Source organism: Taeniopygia guttata, chromosome 24 (assembly GCF_048771995.1).
Source record: "Taeniopygia guttata chromosome 24, bTaeGut7.mat, whole genome shotgun sequence".
Lineage (NCBI taxonomy): Eukaryota > Metazoa > Chordata > Aves > Passeriformes > Estrildidae > Taeniopygia > Taeniopygia guttata.
Window position 1 is genome coordinate 4,774,681 of NC_133049.1, and position 17,922 is coordinate 4,792,602.

The 17,922-nt window shown below is 41.7% G+C and overlaps 1 long non-coding RNA gene across 1 annotated transcript; it reads left to right on the forward strand.

Moving 5' to 3' along the window:
• The first annotated feature begins 709 nt into the window (after positions 1-709).
• Positions 710-4,634, forward strand: LOC140680494 (uncharacterized). Its single transcript, XR_012051851.1, has 3 exons — positions 710-2,008; positions 3,155-3,219; positions 4,391-4,634. It is a non-coding gene; the product is annotated as an uncharacterized lncRNA (long non-coding RNA).
• Positions 4,635-17,922: the final 13,288 nt, after the last annotated feature.

Here is a 17,922-nt window from a genome sequence, read left to right on the forward strand (position 1 = left end):
GCTTGTTTGCATAAATAATCGCCTGGTTTGGTGCTGGATCTTCCCTCCACCTGCCACAGGGCACCTGAGCAGGCTCAGCTTGCTGGTTGCGGTGGATTCCCATCCTTTTCCTTGCCCTTTTCCTTCCTTCCTTCCTTCCTTCCTTCCTTCCTTCCTTCCTTCCTTCCTTCCTTCCTTCCTTCCTTCCTTCCTTCCTTCCTTCCTTCCTTCCTTCCTTCCTTCCTTCCTTCCTTCCTTCCTTCCTTCCCTTCCCTTCCCTTCCCTTCCCTTCCCTTCCCTTCCCTTCCCTTCCCTTCCCTTCCCTTCCCTTCCCTTCCCTTCCCTTCCCTTCCCTTCCCTTCCCTTCCCTTCCCTTCCCTTCCCTTCCCTTCCCTTCCCTTCCCTTCCCTTCCCTTCCCTTCCCTTCCCTTCCCTTCCCTTCCCTTCCCTTCCCTTCCCTTCCCTTCCCTTCCCTTCCCTTCCCTTCCCTTCCCTTCCCTTCCCTTCCCTTCCCTTCCCTTCCCTTCCCTTCCCTTCCCTTCCCTTCCCTTCCCTTCCCTTCCCTTCCCTTCCCTTCCCTTCCCTTCCCTTCCCTTCCCTTCCCTTCCCTTCCCTTCCCTTCCCTTCCCTTCCCTTCCCTTCCCTTCCCTTCCCTTCCCTTCCCTTCCCTTCCCTTCCCTTCCCCCTTTTCCTTTTCTTTCTTTCCTTCCTTCCTCCATCCAGATGCGGTTTTGTGGTTTCAGGTGTCATTCACAGCCAGGGCTCAGGCTCAGCCCCACTTTTGCTCGGGGTGTGAATTACCGAGCTCAGTTTCTCACCTCCAAGTGCTTTTATCAAGATTGTGAAGGTAAAAAGCTGTACAGGAGGAGCCCAGTGCCCAGCACAGCTCAGAGATTAAATTCAAACGCTTTTTGGGGTGCACTGACAGATTTACGACTCAAATATTTTGCTTTGAAATGATTTCAGGCATTTCATATCAAGGTAATATGGTTTGGCCCGAAAAACAAATGTTTGCAGTCCCATTCATTAATTACCATTATGAGAGATCCAAGCTCAGAGCTTTAAATGTTCTGATCCAAATCTGTTTCCCTTGGCCTCATCTCAGCTATATAAAAATGACTTTCCATCTCTGCAGTGCCTTTTCCTGTGGCATTCTGAAAGCCCTCGATAAAAATTAATTAACCCATAATGCAAATTTGCCAAAGCTGGGGAAAGAACCCCTGACTCTTCCAAAGGTGTTGCTCTGCATGAAGGTCTGGGCAGAAGGAAGTTCTGATGGTGCTGCCATGCTGCAAATGCACCTTTGAAAGGAGATTTTAGTCATGCTGTGTGGGCAAAGTGAGCATTCAATATTATTCTATTCCACAGATGGAGAAAACAGTCACCAAGTGACTAAATAATTTGCTTGTAGTCACACGGAGAAGAACACAGCGTTCCTCAGCCGAGCCACGTGGTTTTCTTGTTCCTCTCCTGATTCTCACCATGGAATGGGGAATCTAAAAGTTTGGATCAATGTATTTTGCAAAAGGGAAAGATCTGGGCCTCCTTTGAGAGCCCACAGTTCCCTTTCAGCGAGCTGTCCTGGCTAAATTTCAATTTGCCAAGGTATTTTGGATTTTTCTAAAATTACGCTCTCGCTGTGCACGACTCTTCCTCCCTGCCAGGTTCAAGTTCATGTTAAATGCTCTGGGTTTTAAAAGGCTGCAGCGTTCCACCATCCAAAGATTTGCTTTGCAAAGTTTAGATTCCTATTTTAAACCTAGATGGGAGAGTTTGAGATGGATGTGGAGCCATGGAAATGCCACCAAGCCACTGTCTTGTCTGTGTCAATTTTATTTTTGTTATTATTGGTACCAATAATAAACCTATTGCAGTTGTTATGTAATAGCACCTCCAAAGTGAGTGTGGTATCTTGCAGAGGACTTTTAATTTTCTTTTTTTGTTGTTGTTTTTTTCCAATATAACCTCCAATTGAAGCTTTCCTGTGATTTCAACTACTTACAGAAACATGAAATTGTGTTTTATCCAGGTTTGGACTTCTTTTAATGTAAAAACAGACTTACAGGCAGCAGTTGAGATAATTCCCCACCTTTTCTGGGTATATTCCTGATAAACACATGGTGAGGAGGTGATTCCTGCTGGAGAAATTATTTCCTCAATAAATAAATCCCAGGAGGGGAGCAGGTATTGTCCCAGCAGGGTGACACCCCCAGCGCTGCTGGGCTGCGAGGACAGCGGGAATTTGGTGATCACAGAATCCCAGACTGCTTTGGGATGGAAAGGACCTCAAAAATCATCCCTCTCCAACCTGCTGCCATGGCCAGGGATGTCTTGGGTGTTTAAGGATGTGTTGAATCCTCTTTTTGGGGCTGTTGGTACCTCTCCCCTTCATCACCACCATCACCCACACTCCTGCCCTCTCCTTGGCACACGTAGCTGCTAAAATTCTCAATGGGAAAACAGCAGAAAAACAACCTGGAGTGTTCTGGAGCATCCCCACCTCTGTGGGGAGATTCCAGGGAGAAAAACCCCAGGAAAAGGAAAAAGGGAAGGGAAGGGAAGGGAAGGGAAGGGAAGGGAAGGGAAGGGAAGGGAAGGGAAGGGAAGGGAAGGGAAGGGAAGGGAAGGGAAGGGAAGGGAAGGGAAGGGAAGGGAAGGGAAGGGAAGGGAAGGGAAGGGAAGGGAAGGGAAGGGAAGGGAAGGGAAGGGAAGGGAAGGGAAGGGAAGGGAAGGGAAGGGAAGGGAAGGGAAGGGAAGGGAAGGGAAGGGAAGGGAAGGGAAGGGAAGGGAAGGGAAGGGAAGGGAAGGGAAGGGAAGGGAAGGGAAGGGAAGGGGCCAGGCGCAGGCTGTAAGCAGCGTGTGAAGGGTTAAGGATTCTCGGGCTGGCTCTGACAGGCTGATGTGCTTTCCAGGTAATCGGGATAAAGCCAAGCTCATTATAAAAAGGATGAGCCCTGTGTAAAATCCCAGCACCTCGAGCAGGGGGGTGGTTTCTTGGAGAGCAGGGCAGGAAGCAGAGTCGGGGGGGGGGGGGGTTTATTTTGATTATTACCAATAAAAAACCAATTGCAGTTCAGAGCTCTTTTTGAGGGTGGTACCTTGCAGAGGATTTTTAATTTTCTCGCTGTCAGCAAGGCTGGGGCTGCCTGCCTGCTCATTTATTGTGTCTGTGCAGAATCGATGCTGCTCAGACATCCTGGGTGTGGTGGAGGAGCTCGGCTGAGTTGTGGTTTTTTTGCTGTAAGTGGCTGGGATTTAGGTTTTTATTTATTTATTTCCCCCTCCTTTCTCTTCTTCTCCTTCTCCTCCTCCTTCAAATGGCTGCCTGGCTGACAGATCTTTGTGCTTTCCATCTCTCGTGATTATTTTCTGTACCCAGCCCCTTCCAAAGGATGAAATTTTGGGAATGAGCATCCCGTGCCTCCAAAGGATGAAATTTTGGGAATGAGCATCCCGTGCATCCCATCCTTCCTCCCGTGTCCGCAGAGCTGAGCCCTGCAGAGCTCAGCCCCTCCTCAACGTGGCCAAGTTTAAACCTTTGCAACACGTTATTTTCATGCTCTGCAGGGACTTTTACAGGAGGATTGAGATACTCCTCCAGTGTATTATAGGGAAAGAAATGTTATTCCCTTTAAAATAAAAGTATTGGAGGGAAAAAAATAAAATGCTTACAAGTGCACTACAACTCAGGATCGTGTTTCCTGGCATGGCATAAGTGCTCATTTGCTTTATAGGGCTCTCAAACCTGTGTTAAATCCTCCTGAATGGGGTATTCAGCTGAAGACAGGGCTGGCTGATGATGCATCTTCCACTTAGGCAGCAAATATTGCAAAATATGAGCTTTGGTCACCTTCCTAAATAAAGGGTTTTGGGATTTTACAGCCCTGGCAGTGGGATGTGCAACAGAGGTCACAGTGGGATTTTTATTTTTATTTCTTTATTTTTATTTTTATTTTTATTTTTATTTTTATTTTTATTTTTATTTTTATTTTTATTTTTTAATTTTTTTTTAATTTTTTATTTTTATTTATTTATTTTTTTTAAGGGTGCAGCCTTGGGATCAAAACTGTGCTGGGCCTTTCTAAATTCTGTTTTCTCTGTGAGGGTTTTCCACAGTGAAATTCTCCCTGCCCAGGGTGATGCAGGGCTCTGTGTTTTCACTCACCTGTGCCTCCCATGGGGAGGGAAAGATGCTGGAATCCTCCAAGAAGTGTGGAGATTCTGCAAAAACAAAATGGAATTTATTCTTACAGTGTATTAAATCTCTGGAAATCTGTAAAACCTGATGGCGAGCTCAGCTTAATAGGAAAATTCCCCATGCCAAACGAGATTTTTCCTAAAAATATTTCATAATATTCTTTCTTTTCTTTATTTAATAATATCCTTTTATTCTTTATTCTTTCTTAAACAGGAGCTGGTTTCCAATACCTGGAACCCAGCAGCTTCTGGAGGAACCTGGTTATTATGCACAGTTTAAGGATGCCCAACACAATTCTACTCTTAGAAACCAAGATAATTTGCTCAATATTGGCTTTTTTTTTGCATTTTCTGTTACCCCTAGATCCTTGCATGAAGAGAAGGCAGTTTGCTGCGCTAAAAACTCAAATATTACCAATGCGACACTTAAAAAAATAAATAAAAATCCCTCCAACATTTCCTTTTGGATTTTCCAACATTTTGGCCACCTATCCTCTTTCTCCTTGCTCGACTTTGTCCTAGTTAATATTCCAACAGGTGTTTCCTTTTGCAGTGGAATTTTTTAGGCCGCTGTCTCCAGAGGCCTTGTGCATAATAATGCTGTATTCATTATGTGCTGCCTTACTGGGAGAGAACTTTATTTTCTTAACCCCACCATTTCCCCTCCGTGCAGGGGCTGCAGGAGGGAGGCACTTGGGCCTTTCAGCATCTTCTGATTTTTGATTTTTGATGGAATCCCCACATGGGTTGGAATTTTTTGACGAAATCCCCATTTCACCTCAGCCCTACCGCAGGTGATGAGGATTTAAGGGAGAAGTGAGGCAAAAAATCTCTATTTTTTTTTTCCCCCACCATTTTTTTTCCTCTTTGAAAATCATCTCAATTCCTGTTTTGTGACCATTGGAAAGGACAAAGTTAAAATAATGAAATTAAAGCTTAAAGATTCATCCCTTGGTGCCCTGGAGTGCATTCTGGTATTGCTGGAAATTTCTTGTGGTGATATTTTTTGTTAGAGTGATTTTTTGTTTTTTTGTTGTTTTGTGACCATTGGAAAGGACAAAGTTAAAATAATGAAATTAAAGCTTAAAGATTCATCCCTTGGTGCCCTCAGGGTGTGTTCTGGTACTGCTGGAAATTTCTTGTGGTGATATTTTTTGTTGGAGGGGTGACAGGAGCCATTGGTTCATTCCCACATTAATTTGTTGAGGTGACTTCTCTGCCTGCTGTGAATTTTTCCCCTTTCTACCTCTGGATGATGCTGAGCTAGACATTTTTTTTTTTTCAAGGTTTTACCAACTTTAATATATATTTTTTTTAAAAAAAAAGGTGGAGGGATTTAAGAACTCTGTGCCAAAGCTTCCCTTTGCTCTGTTTCACTGTGTATAAAATGCTTCTCTGTGCAGTAATACCCCCAAATTTGTTTTTTTCAATTAAAAAGAACCAACCAGGAGGGGAAAAAAGTAACAATGCATATGTCAGATCCTCACATTATTCAAGGATTAGCCAGTTATGATTTGCCCCAAACAGATTAAATCCAATATTCCCACCAAGCTAATTTCATCACCCTGTGACATCACCAAAATGGAGAGTTTAGTTGATTTTAAGATAAAATGTGGGATTTGGAGGAACATCCATTAAATGTGGATGCACATGAAAATTTGTGAGATAAAATTCTTGCTTCTTTATTTCCTTGATGGACTTCTTTATTTCCCTTCTTTATTTCCTTGATGGACTTCTTTAATTCCTTTATTTATTATTATTTCTTTATTTTCTTGATGGACTTCTTTATTTCTTTTCTTTATTTCCTTGATAACATCCACAATTCCCAGTCCCACACCTGAGGAAATGCCTGTTTAGGAGGGTTTGAGTGAAAAAAGAAGAATTTTGCTGCTCTCTGCACTGATTTTTTGGTTTTCCTAGAAAAGTGTCAATAAAGAGGTTCTGGTGTCCTGCCTGTGGGGCATTGATTAGTGGGAAAAGGGACTCAGAAAACCCAAACCCATCCCCAGTCCCTAAATAAAAACGAAACCTGCCAATATTTTCCTGTGTCCCATGGATGCCCATAATTCAATATTCAATATTCAATATCCAATATTCAATATTCAATACCCAATATTCTATATTCTATATTCTATATTCTATATTATATATTATATATTATGTATTATATATTATATAGTCTATATTATATAGTCTATATGCTATATTGTAATATACATAATCATATAATTAGATATTGTAATATATCATGAATGAATTATAAATACATAAAATATATTATAATCGATTATAGCATATATATTATAGATAATAAATGAATTATAAATATATAAAGCATATTATATTATTATCTATTATGGTCAATATATTATATAGAATATAATTCTATATATTATAGAATATTGTTATATAGGTTATATTACTATAATCTATATTAAATATTATAACATGTATTGTATTATTATATATTATAATAAATTATAAATATAGAATAGATATAATAGATATAATAGATATTATATATGTTTTATAATATTCAATAAGTATTTATTATATATGGTAAGGGAGCAGAAGGAGAGATGGGGTTGCTGAAGCCATAAAAATATGGATAAATGGGGTTTTTTTTTGGTTTAATTCCATTAAAAATTGAGTGCACGCTAATTTTGGGCTATTCTTAGTGCAGATAACTTTTTAAAAGGTTAAACCAAGAAACTCCCTCGCTGTTTGGAGTTCTGGCATGGAATGGATGACCTCAAAATGATGCTGCAAATCATTGAAAATCAGACAACCGCAGCTCTTGGGAGCTTTAATATTGATTAAGTAAATTATTTGTTAATATTGATTAATATTGATTAAATAAATCATATCTATATATTCGTACATCATCTATTGATTTACTCAGGAAGTAAATCAGGAAGTTAGACATGGGACTGGATTAAGAAGTGAAATTATCAGATTCAGATATTAAAAAAAAACAAACAACAAAACAACCCTGCAGCACTGCTCAGTTTGGTGGACTGGGGGCTTAGAAACAAATGTGGAAATTCCAAATGTACTTAAGGTTTTTTTTTTATTTATTCTGTGTCAGACATCGAGGGCAGGGTCCTTCAGAGACTGCAGCAATTAATTTTTGCAACGCAAAAAATATTTTCACAGCACAACTGTGAGGGAGATTATTCAATCCAAAAGAATCATTAAATCAGATTAGATTTATTTGACTTCTTCACTTGGCTGATGGCAATTATAATCTAAATTCTTGTGAATTTTTAGCCTACCCATAGGTTATTTTGGTGGTTTTATCTCTGCTTCTCCACAAAGATGATTTTTGCTTGGTCATCCTTGTAAACACACAGATGAAAATATAGATACGTGGGGATAAATTCTGAATTCAAGGATGCATCAGAAGGATCTAACTATGAGATATTCAGAATCCTAGTTGATATTTATACCTGCTTCATATTATTTTTTAAAGTTCATACTGGCAGAAATATTAAAAACAAATGCCACAACTCTAAATATTTTAATGGTTCCAAATATTGATCACAAAATCCTCATCTGGGGAGAGTTCTGTGCTCCTGTTTCTTTAAGGTGGGCTCTGTGCTCTGCAGCCACTGCCACTGCTTTCCAATATTTGGAATTATGAGTAAATAGAATTACTCCCCCATCCCATCCTTTCTGTTTACATTGTGTAATTACCAGCCCCTCTCCATGCCTCATAATAATTGACTTGATATTGATAAATAGATTAGCTAATACACTAAATGATTACTCCCCACTAAATGAATCAGGGTGCTTTTGACTTCAAGTGCCATTAACAATAAATGCATGGATTTGGGACAGCTTTTGCATTTTGCATTAAGCAGCCCCTGGAAAAAAAAAACCAAACCAAATCAAACCAAAACAAAAAAACTACCCAGAGAGCAGGAGCAGAGCTCAGGGATGCTGCTCCTTCCCAGGGCTGGGCATAATCCACATTTTCCCACCTCCTGAGCTCCTTCCTGCTACCCACAGCATGGAAAAACTTGCCTGGAAAGCTCCCAGGGGAGGTTTAAAGCAGATATTAAATATTAGGATATTATATTAAGATATTATATATTAGGATATTAGGACAAATATTTTCACGGGAATAGTTGCAAAGCATTGGAATGGGAGTGGTGGAGTCACCAGCCCTGGAAAGGTTAAAAAATGTGTGAATGAGGACAGGGTTTGGTGGTGCTGGATTTGATTTTAGACATCTTTTCCTTCCTCTTTTCCTTCCATCAATTCTTATTGATTTTATGGAGTTCTTTAAACTCTTTTTAAGGGTCAGGACAGGTCAAGGTGAACCTCAGGGTGGATGTTCCACCCACGGTGTCACTGTGTCAGGTTTTGGGGTCAGCACCCACCTCTCTGTGGGTGTTTTTTCCTCAAAAAGAGTGATTTTATCACCTTGTTGTTGTTGCTAATTCCTGTAAGATTGGTCCAGCCTGAGCACAGCCAGGGAAATGGGTACCAATAAATCAAATTCCTTGATGCTACAACAGTTCTGGACCCGTTTGAGTCAATTCTGGGATTGAAACACGGGAATTTTCAGATGGAAAGGGCTGGGGGGCTCCTCCTTTGGTGTCAGAATCTGAGGTATTGATGATTCTGAGATTGTAGAAAGTCTCTGTCTGTCAGCCCCGCTGCCAAAGCAGAAGCCATAATTGGTCTGTGCTGTTTCAAGGTTGTTTATTCTGTTTATCTCTAACATGTTCTGCTGCCCTGCCGCAGCTCTGTCCTGCAGGGCAGCGTGTGGGGCTCTGCCCTCAGTGGGATGGTACAAACATTAAATACCACAAACTACCTGTGCTGGATTTACAATAACGTGCCAATATCTGTCACCTACGTTGGACAGTGTGTCCCCAGCCTGAACCAACAGAAAAATGCCAACACCACAGTGAAACATGGAGGGCATGAAGAAGGAGGAAAAGGACAAGACACACCCAATTTCCTCCATCTTGTCCCCTTTGGACCCCTCATCTAGAATCCTAAAATTTTACTTCTGCACCCGTGCCACACTTAATTATTACTGATATCAAACACTCAGAGCTTGTAATTCATCCTGTAAGATTGAAAACTCTTTTCCATGGGCAGAGATCACAGCCAGTGTCTCTGGGGGCTCTGTCCAGGGGGGTTCCTGACCCCTGCCAGGGTCCCAGACCTGCCAGGGCAGCCAGAGGGATGCTCTGCATTCCCACAGTTGGAAGAGCTGAGTACTAAACGAAGCAATTCTGGATCCTGTAGAAATTTGGGTGCCTGCAGAACCCCTCATCTCTCCCTGGGTCTGCCCAAGCTACTGCAGGAGGATGATTTTTGGCAATTCTGGACCTTGGCTCCCGCCAGTGGGGCTGGGGGGGAGGAGGCAGCCCTGGCCTGGATTTTGTGGTGTCAGGTTTACAGCTGCTGCCTGCAGCTGGGAAGGGCAGTGGGACACAGGGAAATAACTTTCCACACCTTCAAGGAGGGCACAGCGATCTCTGGGCTTTAATTCCACCATTCATCAATAATAAAATAATTTTTTAACAGAGCTGAGGGTGGGATGTAGCAATGAAAATGTGATTTTTAGGTATTTAAAGTCTCACCTCGTTCCTTTCTTTCCTCTTTTGCAGTCTCTTAATTAACCTTAATCCTGGCCAGATAATGTATGAAACCTCAAATATCAGCACATATTATAAAATACATAAATATTCCATCCCAGCCTGATTACAGCACCAGGATTAAGAAGGGGAAAAAAAAAAAAAAAGGGGGGTGAGAAAAAAAGCGCTAAAATTAATTTAACATAATTGGAACTCTGAAATGGATGGGAATTGCAACCTGAAGTTCCAGTTCTGCAGCATCACATCCAATTTGCTGGATGCCTGCAGCTGATTTATGTCAGGGTCCCAGATTCTGGGAATGCTTGAACATGGGCTGAGCTGGAAGGTAAATCGTTCCCAAGGCTCCTTTTTCTGGCTGAGGACTCTGAGGATGAGTTTGGAGCTGAACTCGGAGTTCCCTAAAATTCTGCTGCTTTGCAAAGCTCTTCCAGCTCCCAAAATTAGTGTTAATTGCAAAATTAAAAATTTGTGGGGAGAAAAATGATGATAATGAGGGAGAGAGATCCGTGGTCAGCTTCAGATGAGGGGAAAACTTCTCATTGTTCTTTAAAAAGAAATGGGGGTTTTATTTATCTTCTTTTTCCTTAAAATACCAACATTTCCCTTTTCTCCAATTTTTATTGTTGCCATCTTTGATTGGTTTATTTCCTTCCCGCTTTAGATCAGGTCTCTCCTTCAGTATTCAATAATATAATGTCTTACAATGATGAATTCTTATATTCTATAATAATATAATGTCTTATAATATGAATTCCTATATATCCCAATGCTATAATTCCGCTCTTGCCCTTGGTGATTTTCTTTTTTTCAGTAAAAAAGGTTATTTTGGATATGGAAGATGTAAAAAATCTAAATGTACCTGGGATGTGGAAGACAAAGCAGGGCTGGAAAAGGAGACACCAACAAGATTTGAGCACAACACACCTCCAAAACCGCTTTATTTACAGCCAGGTGAAAGAAGGCTGTAAAAAATTTAAAAATCCAGAAATTTTTAGATATTGGCATTCAGGTTTGACCTGCATGGACAGAAGCAGGAGCTGTTTGTCCTCCAAAGGTCCCTGGGCTGCAAATGCCAATTTCCCCCAGCTTGGAGCCAGGTCTTTGCTCAGGCACAGCGTGAGAGAGAGAAGGATCCAGGCTGGGCAGATGGTGGGCAGGAAAACAGTTGCCCACAGCTGCTGGGAGCAGCAAAAATCCAGGGAAAAGCAGCAAAAAATCCAGGGAAGAGCAGCCAAAACACAGCCCCATGCAAACCTGGGACAGGGAAAGCAGAGAGCTGGAGGCTGGGCAGGAAGGGAAGGTGGGAACCAGCTCAGTTTGCACCACTTGGCCAAAAAGAAACAAAAAAAAGAGCTGAAAATTCACCTTGGTGGGTTTTCTGATCTTTTTCCATTTAGATATCAGTGAAAAATTATCAGTGAGGAGTTGTTGTGCTCGAAATTTTGACTGAAAAAATGACTTAGCAGGATTTCTCTAACCTGCTGAAGGAGATGGATATGAAGGGGTGTTTCTGTGACTCCAGGATTTCGTGTCAGCTGTTGCCTCTCACAGCTCCATTCCTCACTATCAGCTGAAAGATTTAGGAAAAAATGAGTTTTAATCTCCCCATGGAGATGCAGTTCCTGAGCAAATTCACCTTTGGGGAAGCAAAGCCTCTGTGGTTGTGATAAAATCAATGTTTTCTGGTGGTAGAGACAAAAGAAATCAAGATTTCCATGAAATTGCTCCATGAAATTAATAATAAGCATTGTTAAAGTAGCAATTTAATAATAATCATGTCAGTAGTGGAAGAATTTGTTGGTGTGGTCATTAGACAACAAGGTTGTTTCTTTTGTTGGATTTTTGTAGTCACTTCTAGAAATCTGTGGATTTTTTCTTGGATTTTTGTAGTTCTTTCTAGAAATCTGTGGACTTTTTTCTTTGATTTTTTAAGTTCTTTCTAGAGATCTCTGGCCTTTCTCTTGGATTTTTTAGTTATTTCTAGAAATCTGTGGATTTTTTTGTTGGATTTTTGTAGTTACTTCTAGAAATCTGTGGATTTTTTTGTTGGATTTTTGTAGTTATTTCTAGAAACCTGTGGCCTTTCTCATGGATTTTTGTAGTTATTTCTAGAAATTCGTGGTATTTTGTGGCGTGTGTGTTTCTTAATTGAGCTATCTCTAATTAAACCAAAGAAATTTGATGTTCTACGCAGCACTGATTGGTTCTAATTGAGCTATTAAGCAAAAAAAATCAGATGTGTTCTCTTAAACCAAGAGTAGCACTCATAAAAAATTGAACTTTTGGGGATCCCCCTCCCTTTTTGGGGATCCTCATCTCTTTTTGGGGATCCTCATCCCTTTTTGGGGATTTCTCTCCCTTTTTGGGGATTTCTCTCCCTTTTTGGGGATCCTCATCCCTTTTTGGGGATCTCTCTCCCTTTTTGGGGACCGCTGCTATTCCCTTTTCTCTGCTCTGCAGTGTCCCAAAGTTCCTTTCAAAAATCTCCTTTCCTGAGCTGGTTTTTGGACAGCACAGCCCCAGCAAGGTCCCACCAGGTGCATTTTGAATTCCTGGGGATATTTCAGTGCCAGGTGGGAAAAAAAAGTGGGAGATTGAGTCCTTGCAACAACCTCTGCCACTGGATGTCTGCAGCAAGCCAGGGAGATGGCGAAAAATAGTCAACATTATTTCAGCTCAGTGGGGAAGGAGGGATGAAAGCTCTGCAAATGAATTCATTGTGACAACCTTTGTGAAGGATCCGAGTGTTTGATCTCTTAAAAGATTTAATAATTCTTCGGAGAGATTAAAGAATAAAACTGGAGGAGGAGAGGAAGTTAACTTTCTTTTCCCCGATTCTGTCAAAATAGTAAATAAAAAAGAGCAAATCCCTAAATTTAGTTGGCTTCTCCCCACATCACCTTGTTTTTTTGGGTGTTGATGCATGTCATGTTTGAGTCCTTGTAGTAGAGGAACACTTGGACATGTTACCCCTCAGATAAAGATTCTGGGCAATGATCTAATGTGCTTCTATTCAATGGAAATGGATCTAAATAGCAAAGTAATTAAACGCCTGGAAATCAGAATTTCCACCATGTTGGGGTTTATGATGTTTACACATTTCCAAAAGGCCAGACCTTCAACCACAGGGTTGGGTTTGGCTCCTGACTGCTGAACCAAGCAAGATCTGAAGGTCTTTGCACTGCCACCGCTAAAATACATGAACTTTTGGTTTCTGGTAGCTTAGAAAACCCTGCAGTTTAAATGTTTTCTTAAAACTACCTCAGATTGCTGTGATGCAAACAGTAAATTCTTGTTATATCTTTTGAGGTATCACTTAAATAAATAAAAAAAAAACCCCTAAATAACCAGAACTAACCCCCCAGGAATTAAAACTGGTAGACTTTTCTATCAAATGACTCAGTATTACTCTTATTTTAAAATAAGGCAATTACCTCTGCTGCAGTTTTTGGGGGAATCAAACTTTTCTGCTTTGAAGAAGTACTGCTAATTTAAACATGAGGATTTTTTGGGTTAGCCTGGTCATTTTCTACCTTTATCTAGCAAACAAATAAATACAGTTTGACTGGTAACAGCTGCCATGTACAAGTGGAACAGGGTAGGAAGAGTTTTGTAATCATTTCTCCATCAAATACTGAACAGCCTTTCCTATGATAAGACCCCAGGGTCCTCTGGGCTGAGCCAGAAACTCCTCTGGACTGGAGCTGCACAGGAAGGGCACTCAGTAGAGGCATCTATTTCAAAAGCCACTCATAATGAAGATTAATTAGACCTCCTTTAGCAGCCCAAAGTTAAATACACACAGCCAAGGCCTTGGGCTTCCTCACAGCACCAGAAAGTTTCCATGGAAAGCAGAGAAGAGTAAAAAGTGGGCGAGGGAAGAAAGAGGCTCAGCTCCCATGTAAAGTTACTGTAAAAACGTTCCAGGATTGATTTTTCTTGTTCACATTCAAGGATAAAATGCCTCAAGGGGCACTTTGAGCAAGGTAGGGGTCACGTTCTGGGGCTGTTTGCAGCAGTGCAGCTTCTCCAGCCACGTTCTATTTTACTGCCTTTTTGGTGCCTAGGGCACCCCAGTTCCTTTATTCCATGCAATATTCCCAGTTCCTTCATTCCATGCAATATTCCCAGTTCCTTCATTCCATTCAATATTCTTTCCTTTCAAAAGGCCAAACTCGTGTACCTGTATCTTGAATTTTTCAACCACAAGTTGGGTTTTGAGTGGATTTCAGAGCTTTGCAATGACAACTTTTCCTTCTTTCCCTTCCTCTGAGACATCGGTTGGTCTCGGATGCGGTCTGGGGTGAATTTATGTTTGATCCCACATTCCTGGCCTAGGATAGGAATGAAAGCTGGACTTGGTGATCTCAGAGGTCTTGTCCAACATTAATGAGTCCATCATTTTATTCTTTTTAACAAGGCACTGATGCAGGGCTTGCAGCTGAGGGTGACCTGTACTTTTCCAGCTGCAGGATGCCTTGGAGTGGCTGCAGAAGGAGGGGCTGTTTCCAATGGATTCAGTAGGTTTGACTTTTCCAAACCCTTCCTAGGCCCAGGCTGTCCCCACTCAGTGCTTTGGAAGGCGCCCTGAGTGTCCCCAGCACCTCTGGGCACACAAAATCCTCGCCGTGCCCCATTGTCAGGGCTGCTGACTGCTCTCATCAACTTCAAGTGCCATCGAGTGCTCAGCACAATGGCAAACCGAGCCCTCCACTTCTTTTAAAGTGATCTTTGGGGTTTCATATTTATTTGCAAACCGGGGGCGGCGCGGATCCCGAAAGAAAAGGGTTTTTCCTCTTCACCCGGAGCTGGAGGTGGACACACGGAGCCAAGGCATGTTCTGCCAGCACAATGGCAACTTATGAATAAGATCATACTTGTATTTGCATTAACACGGCTGGCTTCTCCAGGCAGTTTTACATAATCTCCTTTTCAATGGGGAAGGGTGTCATTTCCCCTTCATTTCATACAGCCCCGCTTTGAAAATGTAGGGAGGAAGTATTTAAAGAAAGTCCGCATTTTATGAAAGGGAAAATTGCCGGCGTTCCTTTGTGTGTCTCAGTAGGATTTGGATAGATTACTCATACTTAAAAAGGAAGGGAGCTTTTGCTTTCTCTTCCCCTTTTTTAAAAACTTGCATTAACATGATGTATTGACATATTACAAAATCCAGGGAATGCTGGAGAGCGAATCAACCGCGGCTTTGTCCACGAGTTGCAACAAATTCTTAAAACGTCGTCACCTTCTGAAATAAAATTGTCACATTTTGGATACAGGCAACTTTTATAAGGACTAAAGCTCCACTTCTGAGATAGGGACAACAGCGTGTGCTCTCTCACTTGCTTTTTCTTTCTGTTTAAAAATTAATTCTCTTTTTAAATGTTTTTTCTCCCTTTTGATCCAATGAGCTGGGTACGAGTGCAGCACGTTTGAACCATTTTCATAAATCAAGCAACTGGAATAGATTTTAATACAGAATTGTATTACTGCAGGAATGCCAGGCATGCAGGCTCGAAGCACTAACACTTCTATTAGTTGAATGGAAGCCAATCCTTTCGCTGTAAGCATATTAAAGGAAAATAATTCCCCTGCTACATTTCGGGGGTCTCTGATGTCAAAAATCCTCCCTGAAGTAACTCACAACTTTTTGCCTGAGTTGTCCTGGTCTTGGGGGTGTTAGAGCTGGTCAGTCACACCCTGAGGAATATGTTTTTCAGGAGATATTAAAGCCCACTGAGCTGCTCTCCTCTCCCTGACATCCTTGGAGTGAAAATAAAGTCATGGAGAAGTAGAACACCAAGGTTCAGTGCTGGAAGAAGCTATCAGCTCCCACAAAGGCTTTCTATTCCTTCCAGGACCTATATTTATATTTGCTGATGACTCCTTGTCAATCTGACACTTGCTAATCAACCTTTGATGATAATTGTAATTCTTGCTAAGGACACTTCATCCTAGGAGGTCAAAAGGACATTTTGTACACTGAAATGCACTCTGTGCCTGTGTGTGACTGAATCCATGGGCACATGTTTATATTTACAAGAGATGTTTATGCCAACACTTCTTTTTTTGGGGGTAAATTTTTTATCATTCTCCTTTCCCTCATTTGCTGCTGTCTTTTTGCCCCTATGAAATGTTGCTCATTGCTAAATCATTACCAGGATTTAAAAGGGAAGGGTGAAGCTGCTGCTTAAAACAGAGGGGGAAAAGCAAGAAAATTTTAGAGGTGCTTTTAGTAAAAAACTTGGTAAATATTCAGCTCTTCTTTTTTTGTTTTTTAAAGTGTTTTTGTGAAATCAGTTGATAACATCTTCATCTAAATCCAGTTATTATCTCCTATTTGAGAAGCACTTAGCTCAACAAGGCTTTGTGCCTTCACTGAGGTTTCCAGGTATCATCAGATCAAGAATCTTAAGTTAAGCATGGATAAAACATAACAATGTTTGTTATTTTCTCCCTCCAAAAAGAAAGCAAATACCTTGAGGCATCTGACACTGATGGTGTAGACTAAGCCAATTGGGAGGCTTTTCATTTCATATTTTGGCACTGAATTTTATTCATTTTTGAGTCCTTTTTCTCTTGACATTCCACAGGTTTTGGATGTGATGGACTAACCCCACTCTAGATCTCTGCGAATAATCAGATTTTGAATTTCAGGGTTTGCTAAGGAGTGCTGGATTTGCAGTTTGGGTTCCCAGCATTAGGAATTCCACCAGAGGATGGGTTTCCACTTGTATGTGGCACTCTTTGGAGCACAGAGTTCTCTCCCAAGGACAGCAGCACGGATCTGCTGCCAGGAGGCCAAAGGAGCTGCTGGAGGGCACTGCCTGCATCCCCACTCCAACTGCCCTGCCCAGTCTGGTGTGCCAGCCTTGGAGAGAGAGTGCTGGAATAATATTCAGGATAATCCCTCCTTGTAGGAATCTCAGCATCACCTCGGTGCCTGGTACCCAGAGCCTGCTTCTGGCTCAAGAACTGACCTCAATCAGAGAGCAGAAAAGCAAATTATCTCCCTGCTTCCACAGTTTGCTCCCGAAGGACTCCAGAACCTTGCATAAACAAAAACTAATTATAATACACACACACACACACACACACAGAGAAAAATTTAGTAAAAAGTCAAAGCTGTGCTGGTAGGCTGAACAAAAAGGAAGCTGGGAGAGTGAATGTCACAGTGCCATCTACTGACACCAGCCCCGAGCGGGGAGGGAGAACACCCAACTGCAGGGGGAAAAATAAATAAATAAGGCTGGGAGTCTTGCAAGGATTATGTTTAAAGGAAGGAGATGACTGCTAATTAATGTGACAAGAGAGAAAGCCTCACCTACTGACAGGTTATTCATCCCACAAGTGTTAGAATCCTCCTCAGCGATGTCTGTTCTTATAATTCCTGGAGAAAGGCTCGTGCTGGAGGAACAGCTGACCAGAACCCTCAGTGCCAGCTCCCATCTTTCTATTTTCTCTTGATGAGCTTTACACCAGAGGAGAATTACAGCCTGCTCTGTGGCAAGCAATTTGAAGACATAAAGGAATGCAATTGTGGAATAAAACCCGCTCTGTGTGCTGTGAGATAACTTCACCTGACACAGAAAATGAGCGGTAACTCGGAGGCAGGTAGGAGCAACATGTAATCCAGTTGACATAAATGAAAAGATGATATTGGCAGAAAATTGGGCTGCGTGTGAATATAAAGGCTGTTGAATAACAGGGAGTGGAAAATGACATGCTCAGCAGCAGCGAGGGAAAGATGAAAGGAGTTCAGGAAACATTTGTACAGGAGAAGCCAAGCACGAGTCAACAAAGGCTGGAATTCTCTGCTCCTCGAAGCAGAACTGAGTGCTGCAGCTTCAGCCCTACCTGTGCTCAGGGCTGGCAAGTGGTAAAGTGTCAAAACAATTCGAGTTTATTCTCTGGTTGCTAATGTGGCAGCTGAAGTGGAGGCTGAGATGTTCAGCAAAACCATTACTAAGCAAAATGAGGCATCATCATCCTCTGTATCGCTGTCAGTAATTCCAAGGTAAGGATGAAATGAAGGGCGAGCAGAGAGTGATTGAGGGGAAAATAAAGCCAAGAAGTGAGGAGACTGCAGCATGTTGATTGAAAAAAAGCCTTCTGTGTACTCTGAAGGGTC